Raw genomic sequence first — 23,218 nt, 5'->3', positions numbered from 1 at the left:
TTATGTCAGCAATATATTGGCTGACGTGGTGACAAAGGTAAACAACACAAGGTCCCTTCACTGGAAGCTTTCCTGTTTCCCAGGGGGTAAGGGGATAGCTGATTGACTTAAGTATCAGAGAGGGTGACGAGGTGTTCTAGAGGCTTAAAGTGAGAGTCGCTCAGTCGTGTCCAACTCTTTGTGACCCCATGGACTATATAGTCCTTGGAATTCTCCTAGCAAGAATACTGGAGGGGGAAGCCTTTACCTTCTCCAGGGGATCTTCCCAACCCAGGGATCAAACCCAGGTCTCCCACATTGCAGGCGGATTCTTTACCAGCTGAGCCATAAGGGAAGCCCTTAGTAACTAAAGTATGTGTTAAAACTAGTATACAACTAAATCAAATAAAACTATTTTAAAGAAATAATTTGGAGGGTTAAGCAAACTATTACCTATTTTAGACCTATATAACTAAAATAACCTTAGGTGTGCAATCACCTCTTTTAGTGCAACACTGTACAAACCACATGCAAACACTATCTTAATCTACACACCTTCTCTGTATGAGTTTTCTTCCTTGACAAAATTGAGAACACAAAGCATTCCTTACAGTTGCTGCCAAATATGCTGAAGGTGTACATATCTCGCCTTAACTGATGGACTTAAACTCGATCCACTGGTTTGCACCCTAGACTTCAAAAGGTCGATCATTGCAGTAGATGTGATAGCTGAGTTCTTCCAAAGGTGGTTCAGCATCAGCGGTAGGAAACTGGGCAGCATGCTCAATTTCTTTTCTCACTTCCACATCAATGTCCTTTAATTTTTCAACAATGGCATGATTGCTATTCACCATCCTGTCCTTGAGGAGCATGATAGGGTCACTCTTACTTCTAACCTCCTGAATCTCTTCTCGGGTATGGTAACTCACTCCAGGATCACTCATGCTGTGTTCGTGGTAGCAGTAAGTCTGCAGCTCCATCAGTATAGGCCCTTTTTCAGATCTACAATAGCAGCTGCACATTTTGTGGCCTTCTAAACACACAGGATATCCATTCCATCTACCCTCAGCTCAGGAATAAAGTCACCTCTCTTGTAGTAATCAGTGCTGGCTGCTGCTCTCTCCACAGATGCTCCCATCCCATACTGGTTATTCTCAAAGATGAAAATATAAGGCAATTTCCACAAAGCTTCCATATTTTAAGCTTCAAAGATCTGACCCTGATTAGCAGCACCATCGCCATACAAAGTCAAACAGACCTCATCTTTTCCATTATACTTACAGGCCAGAGCAATCCCAGCTCCCAGGGGCACCTGAGTTCCCATGATGTCATTGCCTCCATAGAAATTCTTGGCATACATATGATATGCATCAATCCTCCTTTTCCTTTAGCACAACCACCTCTTCATCCTGTAAGCTCTGTGAGAATCTCCTGGACAGAGAGTCCACGAGTAAAGGTAAAGCCATGAGCCTGGTACTCTGTGATCAGATGGTCTGTGGTGTTGATGCCAGCCTCCAGGCCTATATAACAAGCTTCCTGACTATTACACAAGTGACAGAAACCACAAATAATGTTCTGTTTATACAGCTGATCTGCTTTTAACTCCATTTGGCGAACAGCCTGCAACATCCTGTAGTATTTGAGTCCATCCTCCCTGGTAAGCACTATAGTGACAGGAGGGCCCTCTTCCAGCCAGTGAAGATCACATTTCTTAATTTCAAAAGTAGCATCATTTGCAAAATGACGGGATGCCACCAGCACTCTACTTGCCGGCTTCTGGACGACACCCAACAACATGTGAAGAGCGGTGAGCATCTTCCTCATGGAGCACAGGCAGTGGCTGTAGCTGCAAACCCCCAACGAGCCGAACACTATGGCCCAGGTGAGTCCAAGTCTCCTTTTCTAGAGGCTTAAGGCTTGAACAAATGTGCAGCTTTTCACGAGTAATTAAAGATTATCAGATAAACCAGAGAAAGACAAATACTGTATAGTATCACTTATATGTGGGATCTGAGAAAATACAACAAACTAGTGAATATGACAAATAAAGTAGCAGAGTCACAGATAGAGATCAAACTAGTGGTTAACACTGAGCAGAGGGAGGGGTAAAATAGGGATCAGGGGGAATAAAGCTATTAAGGGATTAAATGAAACTGTTATCAGACACAAGTCCGTGTGCCCAACACACAGTGAGACCAAACCAAAACACTGAAGTTTGGAGCAGAAAAGATGTATTGCAGGGCTCTGCAAGGAGGCATAAATGCATGCTAATTCTATTCATTTTGCAGTGTATTTATATTTATATACATTTAAATATCTCTTTTCCATTGCTACTGAATTCCTTATTACCACATATATTTGGATAATGTTTATTTTAAATATGCTAGTAATTGTGCTTTATGCTCATATATTAGAATTAGGATTCTACTTTAAGTAAAACTGAACACTTTGCAATGGGTGTTCCTATTTCTTTTCTATCATTTATTTTCTGTCATTCAGATGCTATAACTGCATAAGGAAGGGGACCCCATCCCAAGGCCTTCGAGGGAGCAGCCCCCTCCCCAAATTGCAGTTAGGTGCTCTTTGACTTGTATCTCCAAGAAAAGTTAAATCCACAATCCTTGAGATATATATATATAATATATATATATAAATGTTCATAAAATATATATATATATATATAAACATGAATATAACAAGTTCATTACCAATGGTTTCATTATTCTTGTTCTTTCGCAAAAGGAAAAAAAAAAAAGAAGTTCCAGGGGAGACATTAGAGGGCTTCGCTCCATTCTTGAAGGTAAAATATTTTCAAGAGTGTATAAATCTGAATGATTGTTCCTTAGAATTTCAGAACATCCTTTCAGCATCTTCTTCAAATTCATTAAGGGCTTCATGGTGACATCTAACTATCAGCTCAAAATGTCCACTCACAGTGTCTACTGATCAGGTTTTCTCAGGTACAACAGGTTCATGAACAAGTGTCCAGGGGTGGTCTGCTTCCTCAGCACAGAGCTCAGTCCTGGCAGATCCCATCTCTCATCTCCAGACACCGTGAAAAGCCTATTACACATCTCTAGAGTCTAACAACTTTCAATTAAGCTTGATTTCTATTTAATAATTAGACAGATGTGAATACTTCTGTGAGCAGTTTAAATATACATTTTTGATTTTCATGAGACACTCCAGGATGACAGTCCAGTTGGTGTTTTAGGTTGATGTTTTTATATTCTTCATTATGGCACCCCACTCCAGTACTCTAGCCTGGAAAATCCCACGGATAGAGGAGCCTGGTAGGCTGTAGTCCATGGGGTCGCTAAGAGCCGGGCACGACTGAGCGACTTCACTTTCACTTTCATGCATTGGAGAAGGAAATGGCAACCCACTCTAGTGTTCTTGCATGGAGAATCCCAGGGATGGCAGAGCCTGGTGGGCTTCCGTCTGTGGGGTCACACAAAGTCGGACACGACTGAAGCGACTTAGCAGTAGCAGTAGCATATGACACTATGGACAGAGGAGCCTGGTGGGCTACAGTTGATAGGGTTGCAAAGACTGGGGTACAACTGAGCGACTAACACACACACACACACACACACACACACACGCACATGAAAACATCTTTAAACCAGAAAGTAGACAGCCATTGTTTTCTACTTGTTAGTTTATAAACAAATATAATATTTGTCCTTCCATTATATTGGTTATCAATACATTGTTTTAAAACATTAGGTTATTCATACATTCTAAAATTTTCTGATCAAATCTTTTATTTGTTAATTATCCATTTGAAAAGTATCTGACATAATAATGGCCCCCAAAGATGTCCACACTCTATAATCTCTATCTAATCCCCAGAAGCTAAGAGCATATTTCCTAATATGGCCAGGCCTCGTGCTGGGCAAAATGTCCTCACTTTCCTGCCTGAGACACAGATGTGGGCAAGAAATGCTGATTCCCGATTGTCACTGAGATATGATTGTTTGTTATGCAGCAAAAGCTGCCTGATACACTTTCCATCTCAGCATCTTGTTGACTTTCTCCACAGCACTAATCACAGTCTGTAATGGAATTACTTCTTTGTTTACTACAATCACTAGAGAGAGAATCCGTGAAGGCAAGAGGCATCTTAATGTGCATAATGCGAGCCCAAAAAGTGCTGGTGCCACCAATGCAGGAACTCTCTTGAGGCCAAGTCGATCTATTCTCCATCTGACCCAATATTGCTCTCTCTCTTAAAAAATGCTTCTCTATGAAACAAGTTAGAAACTTCAGTTTCCTGGTTTTCAAAGTTTAGGATTTGGGGACTGATTTAAAACCAAACAAAAGAGAAAACAATTCTTCCCTCGGCAAGAAAAGATGACACAGGAAGAGGCCACTTGCTAAAAGATTAGATGTGACTTTTAGTTATATTCTGTAAAACATATACAAAATTTTAGTTATATTCTGTGACTTTTAGTTATATTCAGTTATATTCTATTTATTTATATTCCCATAGTTTGTCATCCTTGACTCTTCTCTGCCTGACAGGTCCCATCAGTGTCTCAGCATCACTAACAGACACTAAGGCTCCAGGGAATGTGATGATTTAAATGTATGCCCCCTAAAAAATAAATAAATAAATAAATGTATGCCCCCTGAGGTTTCCTGCAGGAACATTCCTGCTTGGCTGAAACTGAGCTGGCACTGGGAATACAATAATGTCCCATCATTCGTTCAAGTAAAAATGCAAAATTAGGTATTTTTGATTCACACATTTGCAGGCTCGCTTTTTTCCTGTCTGTGCCTGGCCCTAATGAATTGCTGGATTTTTCTTGAAAAATAAACTCTCACAGCTCTTAGGGTTGTGGGCAAGATTATGGCAGACAAACAGTATCTGAACTGCTCAATAACTGCAGAGTGGTGTTTTGAAAACATTAAAATCACAGGTCTCTAGCTGTCTGCCAAGCCCTAAACAAAAGTTAGCAAAAGGGACACACAAAATGACAGTAGATGTTTCACAAAATGAGACCTTTCTTTCTAGATAATTAATTGGTCTCACTAATCGAATCCTTTCTTGAAGCATGAGGGCTTGCAGGCAACTTCAAGAACACTTGGAATTCATCATTTCAGAAGCAAGTTCTATCCTGCAACTGGGTTCTTCCATCTTACACTTCAGATTAGTTCTTGTTATCTTTAAAACTGAAAAACAAGCAAACAAACCCAAACAAACCTAACCCAAAAGAAAATCAAAGCAGTCCAGCAGGTAAACAAGTAAGAAAGCAGATGGTATTATAAGCTTTCACCACCAGAAGTGGACATCCTCACTTAGCCGAGATGCTCCGACAGCAATTTTGCCTCCAGGTGGATGTGCAACACACCCACTGCAGACACAGACTCTATTTTCCTGGAAGTAGGTCTAAGAGGGGTTTCTCGGGGTGGGGGGCCACTCCACACCAGTTGCCAGGTTCTCAGCTCCTTTATACAAGGGCGGTGAGAACTCAGGCTCTCTATGACCAGAGTCTCCATCAGCACAATGGAGATGACAACCAAACTATCTGTGTCATTTTCAGTTGCTATTAAAAGACATAACACTCTGGAAGGAGTGTCATTTAAGTAGTAAGCTATCTGTTAAATATTTGTGGGGTTTTTATTATTTTTGAGCCTCACAAATCTTACAGGAGATTAATAAGGCAGGATCAGCATTTGTTGTTTCAGAGGAAATATTTCGGGTTTGAGTGGACTGGCCAGGGATGCAGACAGATCACGCCGGGCCTTGCAGGCTGCCCCCTACCCCATGTGGAACACACTTTTCCTGAATTCCTGGAGGCTCAGATGCCAATTTCTGTTTGTTACCCCAACACCCTCTTCCAAGCCCTGCCACTATATTGTGTATTACGTATTATCTGTTGATGTATCCATCTCCCCCACTAACTGTAAGAGGCTTGGAACACAGACCACACATTCAGCTCTGGATCATCAGCTCCCAGACAGGATAGGGGGAGAAGCATCAATTAAATGAGTGTGGAGCCAAACCAGCCTCAAGAAAGAGAAACAGGAAAGACCTCTGCCCTGGGAAGAAATGTCAGAAGTGTCTCTGGAAGCCCTCAAGCTGATGGCAGCCCTTTCCAAGATCTGCCCAGGATTTATGGTCACTAGACTTGACTCTGCCTGTCAGTACTCCAAGGCTATTCGGTGACATACAACCAACATGCAGGAAAGATCGCAGTGCCATCCACTGCTGAGCTGTGTGCAGAGCAGCGGGAGCCTCACACTGATGACTCCGAACAACTAAAGCCAGTGCAGAATTCTCAGGGTCAGGGGGATCTGAACAGACCCAGGAGTTTGGGTGAGACTTGGAGAGATGAAGGGAACAGCATTTGGGAGGAGGGAACAGAAGGAGCAACCGTGACCCTGAGCTCCGGGCTCCCATTTGAGTGTGAGAGGGAACCCACCAGCCATGCAGACCCTGGGGGCTTCCAGGCAGTCATGGTCCTGCTGGGAGCTCCAGTAACGAGGTTCAAGAGGTTTAAAAAAGGAATCAAATTGAAAAAGAGAAGGGAATTTTGTTGTGCAGTCGCTCAGTCATGTCCAATTTTTTGCAACTCCATGGGCTCTACCACGCCAGGCTTCCCTGTCCTTTACCATTTCCCAGAGTTTGCCCATGGAGAAGGAAATGGCAACCCACTCCAGTGTTCTTGCCTTGAGAATCCCAGGGATGGGGGAGCCTGGTGGGCTCTGTCTATGGGGTCACACAGAGTCGGACACGACTGAAGCGACTTAGCAGCAGCAGCAGCAGCAGCAGCAGAGTTTGCTCAGATTCATGTCCATTGAGTCAGTGATGCCATCCAAGCATCTCATGTCACCCCCTTCTCCTCCTGCCCTCAATCTTTCCCAGCATCAAGGCCTTTTCAGTCCTTCAGTGAATAGTCAGTCCTTTCAGTGAATATTAAGAGTTGATTTCCTTTAGGATTGACTGGTTTGATCTCCTTGCTGTTCAAGGGACTCTCAAGAGTCTTCTCCAGCACCACAATTTGAAAGCATATATTTAATTTTCAAGATGATATAGGCTTTGCATGAGAACTACACCTAAAAGTCATCTGCAGTCACCAGCAAGTTCATATTTATTTGTATGGTTTTCTTCAGAAGCAGTGTTGGTATCTTTTTAAAAAAATTGGAGCAAATTTAAACATCAGTCTTAGGTAATTGGTTGATGGATGAATGGGAGTTCAGTGGGGTTTGAGTTCCACGTGGGATATCCTTTCACAATTACACTGTAGAAATAAATGCAAAAATCATTAAAAAAGTAAATTATTATTTATGAAAGTTCTCTTTATCACTGAAAGTATTTAATCACAAGATATATTACAACTTATCAGATTTTTCAAACTTGAGCTTACAAATATATAGCTTGCCTGTGTCTGCAAATACTGTTTGGTGCTGAGTGATGCTGTACAAAGAACTATGCTGGGGGGTGTCTAGATTAGGATCTGAACACATAATTTCTTCTGAAAATAGTATTTTCAGCAATTCTACAAAGGTCTAAACAAAAATTAAATGTGAAGTGCTAAAACTGTATTCCATTTTTCACACTTACAAATGAATTTACTGTATATGGAGGAGCCTCTCCTATAAGTTATAGACATAGACAATCAGAAAGACATACAGACTTAAAGCACACATACACATCATACATCACACACACACACACACCCCACACATACACAGATCTCACACACACATCACACATCGTACGCACACACATACGACAGATACATATACACATACATATACGACAGACAGCATCACACTTGGTTTTTATCAGCTCAAATATGGTAAGAGGTCCTTGGCATCTTAGCTTCTGTATAACTTTCTTCTCCAGATTTACTATAAAGCAGCATAGCCATAAAAACCATACCACCTATTCACATAGGATTCTTCATGTTATATTTGGATAATGTAAAATACTTGCAGAGAAGAACCACAAGCCTTCAAACTGCTGAGCTGGCAGTATTATATCTAAGGTGTATTTTCTTTCCCTGATTTTTAACTCAAACTTATTTAATGATAGGAAATTAAAAGCTAAGTATGCCCCTGGCAAGTGTAAGCCAGGGCCCTGATTTCAGACTCTCCATCCATTCCAAAAGTTTAGGCCCAATCCCATTTCGCCTTTTCCTCCACCATTTTCAATACCTATGAGCTCTGGGATGTGGTTCCCTGAATGAAAATCTCCTGCATGAGGACTGGACTGTACCTATGGGGTAGGGGGCATCACTCTGTGGTTACCTAGCAACATGATAGCTAAGGAAGAGCCCGGAATCAGAACCCAAAATGTGGGTGCCTCTGTTAGCTCTGCCACTTCTTATTGGTGGTGTTTTAAATGAATTATGCAGCTTCAATTTCTTCATTTTTAAAATGCAATAGAAAAGAATTAAAGTGAAATGAGCTCCATGCAACCCTTAGGTACAGTTGAGACAGACTAATTAGAGCACATACGATGCTTTTAAAAATTATAAACTTCAAAAACTTATGGTTACCAAAAGCGAAAGGCCAGGGATGGGATAAATTGGGAGACTGGGGTTAACAAATGCAGGCTACTATATATAAATAGATAGTGAACAAGGACCTCCTGTACAGCACAGGTGACTCTGCTCAATATTCTGTAATAACCTATTCAGGGAACAGAATCTGACAAAAGAATGGATAAGTGTATATGTATAACTGAATCAATCTGCTGTACGTCTGAAACTAACACTGACACTGTCAATCAACTATGCTCCAATATAAAATAAAAAGTAAATTAAAAAAGAAATTATAAAGGGCAATGATTAATTTTTCATTTTTTTTCCATTTCTTTTTTTTCCCCCCCATTGCTTGAAGACAATAGACAAGACAGTAAGGATCATGACCTGCAGCCTTGACCAGAAGTGGGTGGATAAGTGAGTCCTTAGACAAAATACCAGACCCAGGGGGGCACTGCCTATAGCACAACTAATTAACAAAATTAGTCCTCACAAGACTCACACTGTCTGCAGGATTCCACAGTGAAGATGAAAAGAATGGAGGAGGGAAGTTAAGAAAGAAGGGAGATGGGAAGGAAATACCCTTGGACACTGAGAGTCATAAAGCACCAGGCACAGTCTGCACACAGGCACAGGGTCCGGGCTGCTGGGCACGGATTAGGTGGTGGGAACACACGCTCTGCAGAGTGTAACAGCCAGGCACTGACTGGACTTCTTCCCACGAATGAAGCTTTCTATAGGCAGAAGGGGGAAAAAGCAGTGCCAAGTTCCAGGATAGGGTAGAGACATCATTTTAACAGACTTCTCGAAAACCCAGGCTGCTTTGGGGAAGTTTCTGTGATGCCCCACAATCTGGCTTTATGTTACAGTATTTCTCTCCTTGCAAACATTCAGGTGAATATTCTGAGTTCTCCTAACTCATTCTGTCCTTTCTTCTCCTCTCCTGGACATAAATAACTCCCTTCTGACGTTGGATCTATTGAAAATGCACACGAACACACTCCCATACATGCACACATACACACTTTCTTCTCCACTCCATCACTACCCTCAGGATCAAAAATTAGCAAAAAGCAGCTAAAGTACTTGATATGTTAAGATCCCTCAAGGGTATCTCTTCCTGAAGTTTTATTACAAACAATTGGGGGGAAATACAATTGCATTAACCCCCCAACCACCCCCTCAAGACACACAGACTTGGACTCTTTAACAGACAGCCTCACAAATCCAACAGCCTCAGATAAACTGCTGCCTGGAGAGTCACATGTTCATTCCACCCAGATGGCATGGCCTTGCTTGCACATTTCAGAAGACATCGCAAAAACACACAGGATTGTTGGCCAAACACTGTCTGAAAAACAGACTACAAATCAATGACACTCAAGCAAAATCAGAGCTTTCAGGAACTGCCCTCCCATCCTCTTTAGTTACAGAATATATAATATACATGTATATATCATTTATATCATGGTGGCTCAGACAGTAAGGAATCTGCCTACAATGCAGGATACCTGGGTTCAGTCACTGGGTCAGGAAGATCCCCTGGAAAAGGGAATGGCTACCCACTGCAGTATTCTTGTCTGTAGAATTCCATGGACAGAATCTGGTGGGCTATAGTCCTTGGGGTTCCAAAAAGCAGGACATGACTGAGCGACTAACAAACTTAAGCTACTTGTGCTGTTATTCATCATATTCATCATATTATTGACATGATCTCGCACTTATCCATCATAATATTCATCATATTATTGATATGATGTTACACTTAAGCACTGACTCTTAATTTCCAAGTATAATCTCAGGATTACATGGGAAACTCCTTGAATTTAGAGATGTTGACTTATTAACATTTCTTTGTGTCCTGAGTCCTAACTTGGAAAATCTCCAGTGAAGACTTCAGAGATGTTGGGTATCCTGAGTGATGATAACAGTGAGAGGGTAACCATCATCACCACTGTTGATGAGATAATTGTGTTTCATGTCTGCGGTGTCATTAAGTTAGTTACTTTCCTAGAAGTTTTGCTGCCATTCCTGGGTGAGAGCTTGAGAGGACTTGACTTCGAACACTGAGATGCTCAGGACTGCATCATTCATATAGAAAATGTATCATCTACTGTTACCCATGTAACCTATAGGTTACTTCCTAACTTTATACTTAGGATAGGGTACTTCCCTTTCTGAAATGTTTTTTCCTACCCTCAGAGCTCTATCCCTCAAATGAACTTCACTGTGGGGGTGAAAAGTGTGTTTTGGTTTCATCATTAAGTTCTTGCACTTAGTGCTACTTTCCTTTCTAGGATATTTGACTGGATTGCATCAGTCTCCTTTCCCCAAAATGCTTGTTTTTTCATAAATTAAATTCAAGTAGTACTCACAATAAAGAGTTACTTAAAATTATTTTTTTATAGGAAAAAAAGATATCAATGTGGCCAAGTAAGTGGGGTTAGTGGGAACTGCCTAAAAGGCCCTGAAATGCCCCAGTTGTTGCTGTTTTGGACAAAGTGGCTCCCTCTGGTGGAAACAGACCTTCTCTGGATGGACTGGACCATATCACACAGCCCAGAACCTGGGGTGTCTTCTGAAGATGTGAGAAGAGGGGGAAGGAGGAGTCTGATGTTGGTATTTGGATGGTCCATGGCAGGTGGGAAAACTGAATCACTGAATGGCTTATCTTCAGTTAAATTTCTATGATCACTACCCCCAATCCTCTGGGGTGACTGGCCAGGGGGACCCTGAATGGTGAGGTGCAGGCACATGTGGGCACTTGGAGATTAGATACAACTCATATGCCTCCCAGATTCAATCCCAAGGCTCCAAGAAGGAGGAGAAAGAACAAGCCAACCAACTGCAGGAAATGCGAGGCCCACAGAGATTAGAAGAGGGATGACTGGGCTGCATGCCCTCCACCCACAGAGGAACAAAGATGCCATTTCAGAATGAACAGCACACAGAACCCCTCCTGAGATCCAGACACTCACTCTTGTTGTTGCTAAAGGTCAGTGGATTTTTAAACTAAACAGTTGGAACTGGAGGAATTCTGATGTTTGTCATTGTTTATTTTACCACATTATCTGTCCGCATCTGTGTTTTTTTGTGTCTGTGTGTTTGGACTAAATTTGTTCATTTTCCTGCTCTGTGAATTGTATGGATCTTCTTATTGTGAGAAACAGTACATATTACTTAATTGCTTGAATACCACTTAAAAATATATAACTGTTCTAAAATCTAGAGAACTGAGTGAAACAGCCTATAAGGAATTCATCTACTTGTTACATCTTCATGTAATTCTTGACACAGTAACATCTCTGCACTCAACATCTATATTGACACTTTGTGCAAAATTCAGCTGCATCAAAAATTATAACTTGCTTGTAGCAAGGGGAACTATACTCAATGCTCTTAGGTCCCTGAAATGGGAAGGGAATCCAAAAAAGAAGGGAAATATGCATACATACAGCTGACTCACTTTGCTGTACAATAGAAACTAACACAACACTGTAAAGCAACTATATGCCAATAAAAATTAATTTTAAAGAACTTATAACCTGAAGCTGAACAGAAAGAGTGTCTCCTCCTCATTCCAACCAGGTCCCACTGTCCTGGTGGCGGGGCCATATTCTGAGCTCCTGGCAGATGGTGACCCCTGTTCACATATCTATGATCTCTCCAGGAGAGACTCGGTCCTTAAGGAGGAAGGCATTGCCGGTAATCCTGTAACCAACCATAGCCCCCGAGAGTCCTTATCTGTGTTCATTCAGGTCAACCCTGAGCCTCACATTCCAGTGCAAAACATACACATTTAACTCTCATCAGGGCTTCCCAAGTGGCACTAGTGGTAAAGAATCCACCTGCCAATGGAGGAGATGCAAGAGACGTGGGTTCAATCCCTGGGTTGAAAGATTCCCTAGTGTAGGAAATGGCAATACACTCCAGTATTCTTGCCTGGGAAATCCCATGGACAGAGGAGACTGGTGGGCTACAGTCTATGGGGTCGCAAAGAGTTGTACACGATTGTGTGACTGAATGTGCACGCGCACACACACACACACACAAACTCTTGTTGCTTGTGGCAGTGATGCTCAGTGATGATGCCCTGAACACTGAGTAGATAATACTGAATAATGGCCCTTGGGGAAACACAGTAGGATCCCAGAAGCCACTGGTTACAACATTTTCATCAACCAATCAATATGTAACCTGTTTAGAGACACATTACTCAATACCTATTGCAGATTCATCAACACTGAACTCACAGCCAACAGCGCTGTGACTTCTGCTTGAATGTACTCTCTCTGATAAATGCATTTTCCCCACAAGGCACATCCCAGCCTCCTTTATGTTTCATTAAAAGAAACTGAATTCAGATATCAGTTCAGTTCAGTTCACTTCAGTCGCTCAGTCATGTCTGACACTTTGCAACCCCATGGGCTGCAGCAGGCCAGGCCTCCCTGTCCATCACCAATTCCCGGAGTTTACCCAAACTCATGTCCATTGAATTGGTGATGCCATGCAACCATCTCAAGCTCTGTCGTCACCTTCTCCTCCCACCTTCAATCTTTCCCAGCATCAGGGTCTTTTCAAATGAGTCAGTTCTTCACATCAGGTGGCCAAAGTATTAGAATTTGAGCTTCAACATCAGTCCTTCCAATGAACACTCAGGACTGATTTCCTTTAGGATGAACTGGTTGGATCTCCTTGCAGTCCAAGGGACTTTCAAAAGTCTGCTCCAACACCACAGTTCAAAAGCATCAATACTTGGGTGCTCAGCTTTCTTTATAGTCAAACTCTCACATCCATACATGACTACTGGAAAAACCATCACCTTCATTAGATGGCCCTTTGTTGGCAAAGTAATGTCTCTGCTTTGTAATATGCTGTCTAGGTTGGTCATAACTTTCCTTCCAAGGAGTAAGTGTCTTTTAATTTCTTGGAGCCCCCCAAAATAAAGTCTGCCACTGTTTCCACTGTTTCCCCATCTATTTGCCATGAAGTGATGGGACTGATGCCATGATCTTAGTTTTCTGAATGTTGAGCTTTAAGTCAACTTTTTCACTCTCCTCTTTCACTTTCATCAAGAGGCTCTATAGTTCTTCTTCACATTCTGCCATATGTATCAATATAAATATTGATATATCATATTTTTTCTATTATTTCTATTATATTCTATTATACTCTTATTATTTTCTATTATAGGTTATCCCAAGATATTAAATAAATTTCCCTGTGCTATACAGTAGGTCTTTGTTGTTCATCTGTTTTATATATAGCAGTTTTTATCTACTAATCCCAAACTCCTAATTTATCCCTCCTTGATCCTTTTCCCATGGTAACCGTAGTTTTTTTCCCCCCATGTCTGTGAGTCTTTTCTTTTATAAATAAGTTCATTTGTATCATTTCTTTCAATTCTACATGTAAGTGATATCAGATGATATTTATCTTTGTCTGACTTACTTCACTTAGTATGGTAATCTCTAGGTCCATCCATGGTGCTGAAAATGGCATTATTTCATTGTTTTTTATGGCTGAGTAATATTACACTAAGTATACATACCACATCTTCTTTATCCATTCATCTGTCAATGGACATTATGGTTGCTTCCACGTCCTGGCTACTGTAAACAGTGCTGCTATGAACATCGGGGTGCATGTATCTTTCCGAATTAGAGTTTTCTCCAAATATATGTCCAGGAGTGGGATTGCAGAATCATATGTCCAACCTTCCTGTGCTCAGGAAGTGCAGTGCACTTCAGGACATTTTAGGCAGCAATATCACCAACACAAAGAACAAAAATGTGGTATGTGTGGCACTAACTACTGCCCTGTTCACAGTCTGAACTGAACCCTGAGGGAGAGCCTGGTCTTGACATTCCTCTGCCACACACGCACAGCTGGTAACTCCAATTTCCTGCCCCTCCTCAAGGGTCCAACGATGACCATGAAAGCACTGAGAGTATCACTTGGGGGTCACAAATGAATTTTAGCAGGTAGGCGAATTCACAGACACAGATCCTGCCAATGGTAAGGATCAACCTATTCTAAAAAATTAAACATCCTTTTGTATTACCAACTGGAGAGTAAATTTCTGGATTTTGGAGCTATGTTTACCTTTGTTCTCTGTGCTATTGCCAGTTGTCAACATGTCATTTATAAAGAGTAAATGCCTCACCAATATTTGTCAGACTACTAAGTGAATGAATGAATGAATCGACACTTCATCTGGCCCCCCACTCAGTGTAGGTCTATCTTCCTGCGACAGGTGTCCCCAGAATTAATACAGCCTGACTCGTTAATTGAGACTCTTGTCGGAGCATTACACACATGGTCCAAACAATAGCAAAATTCTGGACCACAAATATGTTTAATTCCCCAGGTAACTACCCCCACCCCTTTCCTTCAATGCAATAAGCCAGTGCCTCATTTCCAAACAAAAATCCAAGCGCAGCCCCACATCCAGAAGCCTGGCCTCTGGCTCCCTTTTGCTTGTGCGCGGCCCACGACAGGCCTTTGTAAATGCCCTGGCTGCTGAATATTTGATGAGCACCATCTGGCTGAATGACAGAGCCATCCCAGCTATCTACAGACAGATGCAGCCCTCCAGCCCCCATCACGTTGTCAGCTCGTCTGATGGACAAGTGTTTGCTCCACTTTCACCTTCATGAACAAGCAGCCAGCACAGCTGGCATACACGATCACACCTTTCCAATAAGCCGGCCATGGAATGAGCCTGGCGGCAAAGAGATGATTAATCCTCACCTATTGCACAGTCCTCAAGGAAGTAATTGAGAAACAGAGGAAAAGCAGAGAGGTACGGCATCTGGGGCCAGAAGACCTGGTCCTGCGGCTACAGTGCCCATCGCTGTGCTCTCCAGACCCAGCCTGGCCATTAGCCCTTCCTCCACTCGCCTCTACATCTCCATTGAGATGAAGCAGTGATGGATCTCTGTGGCCTCGGGGTGGCTGGGTCTCTCTGGGGAGGTGAAGCAGGAACTTACAGGTTAACCACTGCCTGGTGGTCACTCAGGGTCCATCTCAAGGATGCTGGGGGGTCAGGAGTGGATTTGATGGGATTGTGTTGAGTAAACAAACAGGACTCATCTCCAGGAGCCTGTGTGTTGCTGTAAAACATGTATTTTCTGTGCTCTCTCCTTTTCCCTGCAGGGCCACTGCTGCTGACTGCCCCATGGGACCCCTTCCCCTGGAAGCACATGATCCTGTACTGGAGTATTTTTTCTCTTGGTCAGCAAAACAGGGGTCAGAATTCAGGTTTGACACACTCTTGTCCAGGACCCTTTGTCAGAGGCTCTTAGTGACCCGCCCTTAGATGTCTATAAACAACATAATCTATAGAAAGAGATAAAGAAATGCGAATGGTCTTTTAGTTAACTCAGAATAAATGAATAACTTTTAAACATTCAGAAAAAAAAAAATCCTTGGGATCCTCTTCTCTGCTTAATGCTGAGAGAATATCCTAAATGATGTTTGCAGTGCAATAACCACCCACTTACATTGTCACAAGGCGGCTAGATTATATGCAAAAATCTCTCCACTTATTTTCACTCTGTATTAATTTTATAATGAAACCAGTAGAATGTGGGAAATGCCTTGGTCAGTAACTGAATTATTTATATTAGAAGCTTTCACTTATTGGACCAATTTTTTAAAATGTTCATTTCAGGAATTATTCATGAACCTCTGTGTGTTTCTCAGCTTCCTTTTCTGTAAAACATAAATAGTATGGATTCCTATCTCATGGGGTGTTGAGAGGACTCAATGAGGTATAGAAAGCTTGGAAGAGCTGCCTGGTAGACACAAGCCTTGCATGTGTTACCTAGTGGTTCTTTCAATTAGTAATTAGCACTGCTTGAAAGTTAAATATAAGTCTTCATCTGAAAGGGTTCTTTTGTATGAATCTATAAGAGTCGGACTCGACTAAGTGACTTCACTTTCACTTTTCACTTTCATGCACTGGAGAAGGAAATGGCAACCCACTCCAGTGTTCTTGCCTGGTGAATCCGAGGGACGGAGGAGCCTGGTGAGCTGCTGTCTATGGGGCTGCACAGAGTCGGACACGACTGAAGCAGCGGCAGCATGCAAACATACATGGGTCTGTTTAAGAGAAATAGTTATATGCAAAGCAAAGCTTAGACTTTAACAAGACAATCCATCAAAAATTAGTCGCATCCAGACTGTGAAGTAAATCAGCTTCAAAACTGAAATAAATGTACTCCAGATATACACAGAAGCAAATCGAATCAGCTGAATCCTTTTGAAGGGAAGATACATTTTTCAAGTAAAAGGGATGACCTCCTCCTCTGAGCTCTTTAACCATTTATTCAGCACAAGCACGGGACATGGTATCCATGAACTTGACTCCATGGCAGATGACTTAGTGTTCTGTCTAGGACTAGCATGTGGACTCAGCATGGGGGGATAAACCAGGACCCTGAGAACTGAAGGAACCTGCTGCCCAGGACCCATGTCGTTAATGTATGTCCTGTGCTATTTCTAAGTGTTCAAATGCCCAGGACAGTGCTGGTACAGGGCACCAGTGTGTGTCCATCAAGTGAATAAACAAAAGAAGAGTCATTTCCAGCTTGAATCAGCAAACTGACATCCAATTCAGCACCCCCCACATGACCTTGTCATGATGAACAGCACCTAAATCACAGGTAAGATCACACTGCAGATTTGGTTGATCACAGCCAAATAAAGTGCAAAGTTCAGGACTTCTGAAAATGACTCATAATAATATGACCCCGTGTTTCCTGAGATGAGAATTATATGTGTTGTCTGAAAGTTCTGTGTCACTGAATGCTCTTTGCCAAATTCAAAATAACCACTCCCAAAAAAGAACAGATAAAATAACCTAGAAGTCTTACCATTAATTTACTCAAAAATTCAAGAAGAAAGCATCTCATCATTTTGGTAGCATTCTGTTTTGTTGAGCTGATATTGATAATAAAGCACTTACCCCCAAATAAATTGCTCAATGAAATATTTCCTTGTCTTTTGCTTTATGATGACATAATAAACCACAGTAATAATAAGCTTAATGGTATAAAGAGTAACAGTGTTTTTAACAAAAACCAGATGCCAGCAGTTTAAAATATCTGCTACTATTTCCTCTCTGACATCTAAACACAGCTTTACAAGTTACAGACCACTCTGCTGCTTCACATCAGCAAATGCAGCATCATTTTTCTTTTCTCAGGAGCCTTCAGTGATTCTGGTAAAGTGTTTCCTGGGTCAGAACATGAGGGTGAGGCCTTCTGGTGATTATTTTACACGCGCACGCGCGCGCGCACACACACATACACACACACACACTATCCTATGATGATTACAATTTTCTCTTAAACTCGGACCCTGTTCAGAGCTGAAGAGAATAAAATATTTTCCCTATTATCTTCGAAAAACTTTGTCAACAGTTTACAAAAATGAACCTGACCTGCTAAATTGCTCACCCTTGTCCTCAAAGCACAATGAAGCCTCTCCTTGATCACCCCCTTCTAACTCTATCCTCCTCCCAAATGTTGAAAGAGATCTAAATTACGAGAAAAAGACCTTCTTAATGACTTTTGAGTCATTGTAAACTTAGGCAAACACAGCGGGGAAATTGCTACCTTGCTCAAAATAACTCAGAAAAATTATGTAGAAAAAAGAAGATACTTTAGAAACCCACCCCTTTAACAAAAGGAGAAAATCTCTACAAAAACCACATGTTGAAAAATATTTGGAAGCCATATCCTGAAAGTTTGGTCCTTTTGGTTTCCTTTGGCAACCTGACCACCTTAGCCAGGTCTGGATCCTCATGTGAGCTTCACCTGCTTCAGAAGGACCTTCAGAAGCCTTCAGAAGGACCTTCAGAAGCCTTCAGAAGGCTTCTGTGACTGAACAGGGAGACCTAGGAAGACCCACCCAGGAATCCAATGCCCTTCTGTCCCCCTCCACCCCCCAGGGCTCTGTTCCCACCTATGAGTCGTTCAGTCTCAGAGAAGGCTTCCAATGAGTGAGGGTCCCTGAACCAAACAACATCTTTGCTGTTAGAAATAATTACCCACTATAGATGACCCATATCTCTGGTCTTTCAGCTTGTGTGTGTGTGTGCATGTGTGTGTGTGTGAGACAGAGAGACACAACATTTTACCTGTGAACTGATTAGATGATGATGCTTCTAAGATATCTTCGCTGCAGGTCAATGGCTAGTATTGCCCAAAAAGCACCGTAATCTTGACATTTAGAGAACTCCTTCTCAAACAGCCCCCCAAAAATAAATGACTCTCTCCGCCAAAAAAGAAAAGAATGGAGAAGGCCCTCTTACCCACCCCAGCCCACAGGAGGGCATGAGAACTAAGACAAGATGCTGGCAGGACTGAGCAAGGAGAGAGAAGTGATTTACAGCAAAGTCCACATCCCACACCAGATTGTGGCTCTCACCCCAGACCCCGGACACTTTACTGATAAAGTGAGAGCTGTCCTTGCATGCAAGGATGTAAAACTCTCTGTTGAAACCAACTGAAAAGGACTCGGGACTCTGAACATCTACAGAACCAAAATCTAAGAAAGTATGATTGGGTGTGTGGAACCTGATGGTGAATCCCAGCCTTATGGGGGAAGTGCTCCCTGACTGGTGGAAAGGCTGGTGAGGTGGGACAGGAAATGGTCAGGAGTCTAGACTGTCCAAAAAGTGACTGAGTTTCACCAATCTCCATGGCAGGAGGAGAGTGCAGTCACACCATCCCCTCACCATGCAGGTTCCTAGTTGGTTAAGTGGATTTATAACCCAGTGGGTTTTTTTCATTCCAGAATGGAGGGAGGTTCATGCCATTTCAATCAATCATTTTTCCATCCACTAATTAAACAAGGTCGTGTATAGGGAGCACTCACCGCAGCTCCTGACACATAGGAAACTGACCCCTCTTAGCACCCTGTCCCTAGGCCTCTGAAGACACTCCACCTGACTCTCTGGTCTGGGCCAAGTGGGTGCAGCCAGATGGCTGTGGTCAAGATTTCAGGGAGATCGAGCTAATCAGTACCCCCTTCAGGATGCTGCTTCCTGGTTCCCCCATCTCACTTTGCCTGATGTTTTAGTTTTGTACATCCACACATCCACATGAACCCATCTCAGAAAGATGTTCCATCTTTTGTCACTCATGTATATCATCCACGGTGCTCTCATTCCAATAAATCTTAAACCTCCTCAATCATCATGAGGCATGACCTTCAGACACTGTTTTATGCCGGAGCCAGCCAGCAAAGTTGATCAGGTCCCGAGAACGTGCACGACGTGGCTGAGAAAGAATACTACAGCAAAAGAATACTACAGCAAAGATGGGGTCGAGAGGATCAGACACGTCTCCACAAAGGGAAGCGGTCTGACCACGACTTTATTCAACACCTTATATTTATACAGGAGAGCAAGAGAAAAACAAGACAGTTAACATTTTTCTTGGTTGACCTATACATCTTACGAAAAGTCACAAGAAATCTTGAGAGCATGGGAATGGCACCCTGTTATTATTTCTTACGCCAGATAACATTTCCCTGTGTGTGAGAAGTTTGTCCAGAACTCCAGGTGTCTGCAGTAAATAATTGCCTAATCTCTGGGGTGGCGGGACAGAGAGCTATGTTTGCAAGCAAACCCTCGAGGACTGAGGCAGCTCCCAGGGCTGTGTCCTTTAGATAAAGGACCCTGTTCTCATGGGCAGCTCCCCGCAGTTTTATACTCTGGGTTTTATCTGTTTTTTCTTTTCTAAAATTGACATAACTAATTCATCACCAGTTTTTTCCCCATCAAAGTTGACTCCAAATACTATCACATCAGACCCACGTTAAAAGGACAGTGACCTGCCACCATGGAGCCTGCATGTGTGCATGGTAAGTCACTTCAGTTGTGTGCAACTCTTTGTGTCCCTATGGGCTATAGCCCGCCAGGCTCCTCAGTCTGTGGGATTTCTCAGGCAAGCATACTGGAGTGGGTTGCCATGCCCTCCTCCAGGGGATCTTCCCCACCCAGGGATTGAACCCATGTCTCCTGCATTGGCAGGCAGATTCTTTACTACTGAGCCACCTGGGAAGCCCACCATTGAACCTACTTAAGGCAAAGTCCAAAGGAGACTGCAGAGGATTAATCTGAGATACGTATAAAGAAATAACAACCTCACTGGAATAAGTCCGTGGCTTCCAAAGACAGCTTCTTTGACAAAACTACCCTTCAATAAAACACACAAGAGCCAGCATGCTTGGGAGACCATGCCAGTGAAGAACCATGCTTTCTTCTCATTCTTATCCTCCACAAACTCACACATAGTGTTTTGTGAAGGGAAGTCTTTCAACTAACATTTGTTGAAAGAAATAAATAATCATACTCAATAAGATGTATTTTCTATATAATATCCACATATGTCATCAATCTGCACTGAAGCAAATTAAAATATCTCCCTTCAACAAACCCATATCATCTCTTCAGTCCCTTGTGCCCAGGGCCTGGTAACGTATCAGCTAACAAGTATTTATTCAGTGATTAGGCTTCCCTCTGTGCTTGCAATACTGAGAACAGTGTTCTGTCCTGGGCACAGTCAGACAACACAGGGGTTAAGAGCATGACCACCTACATGGTACCTGTGTGTCTTGGGCTTGTTAACAAGAAAGCCTGTATATAACACAATTCTTAGCTGATATTTACAGAGCACTAGGAAAAATCTTGAGGTTAGGACTAGCTATGAGATTGAGATTTTTAAATCTAGCTCACTCTGACATTCAAAGTAATAATATTATCCTTCAAAATAATAATCATGTTATCATTAGTCAGTGTGTGCTGAGTATACACAGTATATGAACTTTTACATTCACACATTTCACCACTTATGTTCCATCCATCCAAACAAAATACCAATTGTTCCACCAAAATGGGGATATGCATTATGTATAGGCATAGGGAACTTAATACATACATGTCTAGTTACAGAACTTAATATCTCATCAACTTGGAATATTTGGGCCACCTGAAGTTAACTACATATTAGTTCCTATTTAATGGAGTGAAGTCTCAATTTAAATGCAAAGCCCACTAATAAGCAAACAGCAAGTGAAGATTTCCTGACCTTCCTTCAGTATCTTAGGCTTCAATAAAATCCCTAAAGTTGTAAGGAAAGCATACAACATTCTGACTTCTTCAATTACTCATAATCCCCTGCTGCTGCTGCTGCTGCTAAGTTGCTTCAGTCGTGTCCGACTCTGTGAGACCCCATAGACGGCAGCCCAGCAGGCTCCTCTGTCCCTGGGATTCTCCAGGCAAGAGCACTGGAGTGGGTTAATACCCAGTAAATCTAAAGTAGCAAACTCCCAGGACCTATGACCCTGCCCCTGAGCTTCTGTCCCCAGAGGAGAGACAGGTGTGAGTGATCAACTGTCCTGCGACGTTGGCTCTCGTGGAGGCCCAGGGAAGCAGAGGATTAGGGCTGGGTTCCTAGATGCCAAGAACTCTAGTCTCTGGAAACAAATGCACTGATTCATTCATTCTGTAAATATTGATGGACAGATGGCTAGATACCAGGAGCTGTCCCTGGTCCTGGAAACACAGTCATGAACAAAAGAGCAAAACCCTTGCCATCTTCGAGGTGGTGCATAAGGAGGGACTCCATAAATAACTGCACTAAAGTGGGCTCTGGCTCAGCCTCTGGGGTGACCTGAGTGGACAGGGGAAAAGGAGAATGTCAGAGGAGCCAAGAGTTGGGAGGGTGGATATTCCCAGCCCAGGGAGACAGGCTTTGCTGAGACCACCCTGAGCCTGAACTACACTGACATCTGACTCCTGTTGAGAAATCCAAGGAGAAAGGAGAAGCAATTTACACACTGACTTACTAAGGGTTCCCATCCTCTGAGCCCTGACTGTGCACACCCACCTGTCTCTATGTGCGGGTATGTGTGCATGTGGGGGCATGTGCATGTGTGTGCAAGTGTTTGTGTGTGTGTGCATGCACATGTGTGTGTATATATGTGGGGGATGTGTGTGCGCATATGTGGGTGTATATACATATATATGTATATGTATATGCAGGTGTGTGCATGCACCTGTGTGTGCATCCATGTGGCAGAGGCCCTGTATGGCAGGCAGAGCAGATGCCCTAGACTTCTCTCCCAGATGACACTGGACCTTCCTACCCATTTGTGAGAAATGTGTGTGAACAGGAACTTGAAAGGCCAAAGGTACGTGACCCAGAGACCCTGCAAAGCTGCAGGGCACCACCCCTCCAGGTCCACCACCATCTGTGTGGATGCCACACAGGCATCTTCCTGGACCATGTGGTTTGAACCCTGGACTGTGGCCCCACCAGAAACACCTGGCCTAGGTGCCTCTAATCACAGGCGTAGAACTGCCAGACTGTGAGTCCTGTGACCAGACTGTGAGTCATAATAGACCACGTGGGGCCTCCCTCCCTCCAGTCCCTGTGCGATTCCAGACACAGCAAATAGATAAGGTTATGAATCTTGGCCATGCCCCTCAGCGCTGAAACACAGGAAGGACAGAAGAACAGGACACACAACCCCAAGCCCTGTCCCCAGGTACCAGGTGGAAAGATGCCTGCAGGCTCCCTCTGAGCTGTTAGTCCCTTGGCCCCGGGTGGATGGGGTGTGTGTCTGGGGGGTTGGGGTGGCGGGGAGGCAGACATCTGTGCACACGATGCTGTCTGTGTTCTGACATGCAACACTCTGGGTATTCAGACATTTCTTTCCACACA

General features: G+C 42.9%; 1 long non-coding RNA gene and 1 pseudogene across 6 annotated transcripts in view; both read right to left on the bottom strand.

The window, feature by feature from the left end:
• The window catches only part of LOC113887256, a 171,761-nt gene that overhangs the window by 70,880 nt on the left and 77,663 nt on the right, over positions 1 to 23,218 (bottom strand). The gene's annotated exons all lie outside the window — the stretch shown is intronic.
• Positions 324 to 2,211, bottom strand: LOC113887255 (annotated as a pseudogene).

The sequence above is a fragment of the Bos indicus x Bos taurus genome, chromosome X (assembly GCF_003369695.1).
Source record: "Bos indicus x Bos taurus breed Angus x Brahman F1 hybrid chromosome X, Bos_hybrid_MaternalHap_v2.0, whole genome shotgun sequence".
Taxonomy (NCBI): Eukaryota; Metazoa; Chordata; class Mammalia; order Artiodactyla; family Bovidae; genus Bos; species Bos indicus x Bos taurus.
The sequence above is the reverse complement of the archived record's forward strand: the minus strand, read 5'-3'. Positions and strand labels throughout refer to the sequence as shown.